Here is a 6,602-nt window from a genome sequence, read left to right as displayed (position 1 = left end):
TGTGTCTGTGTCATCTCCCTCTGCCTCTCTCTTATAAGGACACTCAAGATGGCATTTAGGGCCCACCCTGGTAATCCAGGGTGATCTCTTCATCTCAAGATTCTCACCTTAATTACTTCTGCAAAAGACTATTTTTCCAAATAAGGTGACTTTTACAAATTCCAGGGTTAGGACTCAATATCTTGGGGTGGTCATTCTTCAACTTACTGTAGCAGGTTTTCCTCACCACTGCTGAACCCCTAATCTTATCCTGCTTCTACTCCCTTCCAGTCCGGCCTCTTTCCTTCAGAAAAGTCACACAGACCCTGGTGATCTCTAAAGAGACTGGTGCTGGGATGGTTGAAAGAGCATCACTTTGGCTGGATTAGTCCGAATCAGTCACCTTCCGTCTCTGTGGTTTTTCTCTCCCCTCTACAAGGACGGCAGTGGTCAAGGTAAGCTCATCTCTGCTTCCCCCTGCACTATTGCAATGGACCCGTTGATCTTCCTGCACTCCCTCTCACTCCTACAAACCGTGTTCTCTAAGGTAAATCAAGTCATGCCAATCCTTTGCTTAATGTCTCTGTGGAAAGACAGAATAAAGGCCCTCCAAATATGTCCACATCCTAGTCCCTGAAAGCTGTGGATATATTCCCTTCCCCGGCAAAAGGGACTTTGAAGATGTGTTAAGGATCATGACTAGGGGGGTTATCGTGGATGATCTGGGTGGACCCAATGTAATCACAAGGGAGGTAGGAGGGTCACAGACAGAAAAGATGTGACAGTGTAAGCAGAGGTTGGAGTGAGGTGCTTTGAAATGACAGGGGACCGTGACCCAAGGAATGTCGGTGGCCTCTAGAAAGTGAAAAAGATAAGGAAACAGGTTCTTCCCTAGAGCCTCCAGAAGGAACCAGCTCTGCTGACATCTTGACTTTAGACCAGTGAAACTGATTTTGGACTTCTGGCATCCAGAACTATAAAATAATAAATTTGTGTTGTTTTAAGCCACACAGTTTGTGGTGATTTGTTGTAGCAGCAACAAGAAACTAATACACTGTCCAAGGGATTCTCATTGAACTTAGAACAAAGTCCAACTTCTCACCAAGGTCCACAAATACCTACAAGATCTTGTCCCTGCCTTCCTCTCTGACCTCATCTCCATCACTTTGCCCAGTCTTACCATTCTCCAGCCACACGGGCTACTTTCCGCTCTTCGGCAGGCCAGGCCTCACGCTCTGGCCCTTGCTGTCCACTCCGTCTAGAATGCTTTGCTCTGGCTGCTTGTCACTGAGTTCAAACTATCACCTTCTCAATGAGGCCTTCCTTGAGCATTTGGATTAAATGACAACCCAACCATCCCCACCACTGCCCATCTTTCTCCCACCATCCCGCTTTGCTTTTTTTCATAGCACTTATTGTTCTGCAATCATCTTATTCGCTATATTTAATACGTATCCCTCCTAGAACATCAGCCGTGTGAGAACAAGGCCCATGTTTTGTTCCCCATCTGGAACAGTCATTGGTCCTAGAGAGAGATTTGTTGAATGAATAAATGAATGAATGAAATAATCCTTCCTAATGATTTTTCTCTGCAGCCATGGCTGCCTGACAGTTTCAGCCTTTGTAGTATAACAAGAAAATCACTCTCATGCCCAAGTTTGAGCCATGAGATGATAGAGGACGGGATCTGGAGGCATTTTCTGCTTGCTCCTCTCTTCAGTCAGAGTTTCCTCCCCCATAACATAGTTTTAAAATATTACCTCCCCTGTAAGCTCTCCCCAGGCTCTGTCCACTTACAACTAGTAGAATTTCCTGAGGATGATCTTGAGGTCAAATACCCTCAAGGCTTCCTCAACTAAAGTTCCCATTGTCCTTTTGGCTTTCTGCTGCTTAACTAAGGCAGAGATGTGAATCTGATGCTGCTCATGTTTTAGGGGCTCAAGGAAACTCCTCTGTTTTGAGACCGAGGGCCCTTAAATCTTGCAGGCTTAAATAAATGCTGACTTCTGTTTTACTCATGAAGGCTCAAATCTTTTGATGCAAGAAAAAAGTCATTTCACTTCAGAAAAATAGTGTCAGTCTGGCCACCCAAACCAGCTCAGAAACTCTTGGTCAGAGAAGGGATTATTATAGGGCCTCCTCCCCATCTCCACTTCACCTCGAAGGAGGAGGGTTGATCTGGTTGATCAAGATTGATCACATTCATTGGACACAGTGCTGAGACCCCCTTTTCTCTCCCATACTCCACTCCATACTATGTGTCTTGGAGGATAGCCTTTACACAAGGTAGGCAGCTTCTGACATGGCTACCAATGGTCTCTGATCTGCCTATTTATACCCCTGTGTAATCCCTTCTCCTTGAGTGTGGGATGGATCTAGTGACTTGCTTGTAATGTGTAGAATAGGGCAAAAATGATATAATGTCACTTCTGTGATTAATTTTCAAAAGAATGGAACTTCCTTCTTACTGGTATTCTCACTATATTGCCTTCTCAGCTTGAACACTTTGATGAATCAAGCCAACATATTGGAAAGGCTCACATGGCAAGGAACTGAGGGCAGACTTCAGCCAAGAGCCAGTGAGGAATTGAGGCTCTCAGTGGAATAATGTGCAAGGAACTGAATCCTGCCGACAACCACGTGAGTGAGTTTAGAAGTGGATTTTTTTCCCTAGCTGAACCTTCAGATGAGACCACAGCCCCTGCCAACACCTCAATTGCAGCTTATGAGGGACCCTGAAGCAGAGGACCCAGCTAACCTGTGCCTGGATTCCCAACCCACAGAAAATGTGAGCTAATAAATTTGTATTGTTTTAAGCTGCTAAGTTTTGGGGTACTTTGTTAACAGTGATAGATAAGTAATATAATCCACATGATATCTAAGAATTCTCTATGAAATCCAACCATCTTAGGGTTAGGATTCCACATTGGGATATGAAGTCAAATTTTCAGATAGTAATCAACTTTTCATTTGCTAGGCATTGTCCTCTATGCATTTATTTCTATCTTGGAACTTGTAAGGAAGAGTGATTGGTTGAAAACAGAACTGAACATTCTCACAGCTCTGGTCCAAATACCATTTGAATCTCACCCTGACATCTGGCCTAACTTGGGCAGGCCATATGCCAGGGAGACTATGGGACAAAATCCATAGTGGAAGGAGTGTGGTTCAATCATTGGCAAGGCCTCTAGTGTTCAAACCTTTATTGTTTCGGGAAATCAGGATTCACTTTTGGAGCCAGCAATGCTTGTCTAGGAAGTGATAAGCAGCAGAATTCCATGTGGGTCAAAGCAGTTTCACATCAAAACCAGCAAAGATACAGGACCTGAGATACTTTGCTTTAGGGCTCTTAGAGCCAGAGGTTGATAGGTGGTAGTGGATCAGGTGTCCCAGATTTGGTTCCCATTTATCTTGCTTTGCATTCCTCCCTGATTTCTCCAGCTTCCCAGCTTGCGCGTAAGGTTAGAAAAAGAACCATGGTGGGAATAACGTTTGAGGATTTCAGCATTTGTGCTCATTGGTTTGAAGAGCCTGTACCATCAGCTCTCAAGTAGGCTCTGGTTATCCACCTGACAAGCCTGAACTCTGGCACTGTGTCTTTGTATGTTGAGATTGAAGAGACAAGCAAGAAGACTGACTTCTGGTGACTTATGTGGCCTGACCTTGGGGCAGCCCAAAATGTTCCTGGCAGTTTCTTTCCCATCTGTCTTATTTCTTCGGTCCCCCCTAAGTTCATGAATGGTGCCATTGATGTACTATGTGGTAGATACAAAGTCGGCCACACGTTTTTCCATTGCTGGGTCCACTCGCCTCTGCAATGTGTTTTTACAGTGCCTCCCATCCAGAAGTGGAGTCTATTTCTCCACCCCTTGAATGTGGCTGATGGGAAAGTAGCAAACATGACATAAGCAGAGTCAGTCAGGAAAAGTGCTTGTGCACTGGCGTTGGCTTCCCACTGCTGCTCTTTGTCATCGTTAAAGCCACCATACAAAGAACACCATATGTTCCCCATCCTAGTGGGAACATAAGAGAGCACATGGAGCAAAAGCCATCTCAGCTGAGCTTCCCCTGGACCAGTCAGTATGTCAAACACCGTATATGTGAATGAGGCCACCCTATACCATCTAGTCACCAGCTGACTGAAGATACAGGGGCATGTCCGTCAGAGACAAGCTAGGATGGCCAGACCAGAAAAATCATCATTGTGAGTTAAATAAATGGTTATTTTTTTAAAGCCACCAAGTTTTGAGGTGGTTTCTTACTCAGGGTTAGATAATTGACCTAGACTTGTATCGTGTATGTTTCCACCAATTCATCTTCTTGGTGGATTTTGAGTCCCTGAAGGCAAAGGACTATAACTCATCAGGTCAAATTCAGGCCCTTGCCTTTGGTGCTGAGCTTGGCAATGAAACAATGGGGACCTCTGTGGACCGAGAGCAATGACAAGCAAGTCACTTATTTAATTGCTTCTCAATATTAGCCTGTCTCTCTACATCCCTAGCCTTAAGGACTCTTGGGACAGCCCCAAATTCCCATCTGCAGAGAACCTACCATTGTGGTTTGCTTCCTAAGCATATATCCCCCTTGTTCCAAGAAAAGCTTCCAACTTTTATTCAGAGAGCTGTCCCTCGCCCATTCTCAGTTCCTGTGGTTTGAGTGGCACTCTACCCACAGCTGCAGAGGTGCAGCTCATGATGTATGTGGTAGGCAATCTCTAAGATGACACCTGGAGGCCTCCCCTTCCCGGAATTCTCACCTTGTATAATCCCGTCCCCTTAAGTGTGGGCTGGACTTATTGACTTGCTTCTAAGGAATAGAAAACAACAACACGATGGGATGTCACTTCTGAGATTGGGTTACTTCTGAGATTAGATGTCATCTAGATTAGGCATTCTCACTTGAATCCTTCACACCAGGGAAAGCCAGCTGTTGTGTGTAGAGGCAGCCCTACGGAGATGACTTCCTGGCGGGGAACTGAGGCTGCCAATAACCATATGAGTAGAGTTAAAAGTGAATCCTATCTCCTCCCCCAGTTGAACCTTCATATGTGACTGCAACCCTGGCCGACAGCTCGAGTGCAACCTCATGAGATGCATTAAACCAGCCAAGCCACACCCAGATTCCTGCCCACAGACACTGAGAGGTAATAAATGTTTGTTGTATCAAAATTTTGGAGTGATTCGTTACACAGCAACAAATAACAAATACAATTTGGGTCTGGCCAATCAAAGCACCTCACCTGCCTCCTCTCTCTACCTGACATAGTGTTTGGTTCAGGAATGTACATGTGACCAGGCTGAGCCAATGAGAGTAAACTGGATTTTTATAGGAGCTCCCACTCTTTCTCACTGGACATGATCCGAGGAAGATGAGAGGCTGGGACTTCTGCAGTCTTCTTGTCCCTATGAGTGGAAAGTCCTGGACTATCTTGTTGGTCTCTATATCCCCAACACCCAGAACTACGCCTGGCTCAGAGTAGGTGCTCAATATTTACGAAATGAAAGCCGAGTTTATATCCAGCAGAGGGAGAAAATATGACGGGCTGACAAAAATGGGGAGGAATCAGAAGTAGCAATGGTAAACCTCTTCTAGAATATCATCTTAAATGGAACACGTCATCAAACATCAATAGAAATACATGTATTTTTGTTTTCTAAATATGATGCATGGAACACACAGTTTCTTCTTCAAGTTGGCTTCAACGAATTGTAACTGGCAGAATTTCTAAAATTCTGCAGAGTCCACTAGGATCAATGGATTCACTGTATCACTGTATCCTCCATTTATTGGGCATCTCCCAAGGAGGGAGGAGATGAATAAACCCTGTAGAGTCATAACGTACTTGGTGTGACAGGTGTGCTCTTTTCTGCTACCCACTGGCATTAGCAGCTACAAAGGCATGTGCTATAGACTGGGTTACTACATCTTTCAAAAAGAAAATAGAAGCATGACTTCATTCAGAGAAGATATTGGACAGGCACCCGGTGATTCAGTAATGTGCCACTCTGATCTCAGAGAGAGTGGGGCTCCTTATCAGGCCAACAGCTTTTGAAGCAATCTCCCTTAATTTCCCCTCGTCTTCTGGTCTCCCTGGACAAGTATGGCTGCTGAGAAAAGAGCATGTACTTTTTTTTTTTTTGCAGATGCTAAATTAGGAGAAAATAGTAAAAGGTAAGTAGTTTTACAAATTGTGACAACCTCATAGACCACGGAAAAGTGTGCTCTCCATACTGACACCAGACTCCTTGCTGACTTTTGTCATCGCTGGAAAGAAATTTTTATCTACTTTGTGCTTGAGGATTTAATAAACACAAACCACACTAAATGGATGACTGAGCAGATACTCTGATTATGGGCACAGGAAGATATTGAGGTCATTAAGCTTGTGACTTGCAAATGGTGGAGGTCTCAACCTCAAATGGCTACAGCAGCCAGGTAAGTGGATGGAGAGTGTAGGGCAATAGGGCATGGTGGAGACTGTAGTGAAATGAGAGCACACGTTGCTTTTAAAGGAGATAGCCCTTTCTCAGTTCTGTCATATTATTTCCACATGGGAACATAGGCCCAGTGCTGCCAGTCTTCTGATTTCTTTCAAGTGAATCTGAAAGCCCAGAAATTTATAC

This window comes from Ceratotherium simum, chromosome 26, assembly GCF_057802395.1.
Source record: "Ceratotherium simum simum isolate JZ-2026a chromosome 26, ASM5780239v1, whole genome shotgun sequence".
NCBI classification, from domain to species: Eukaryota; Metazoa; Chordata; class Mammalia; order Perissodactyla; family Rhinocerotidae; genus Ceratotherium; species Ceratotherium simum.
This window is presented reverse-complemented; position numbering follows the sequence as displayed.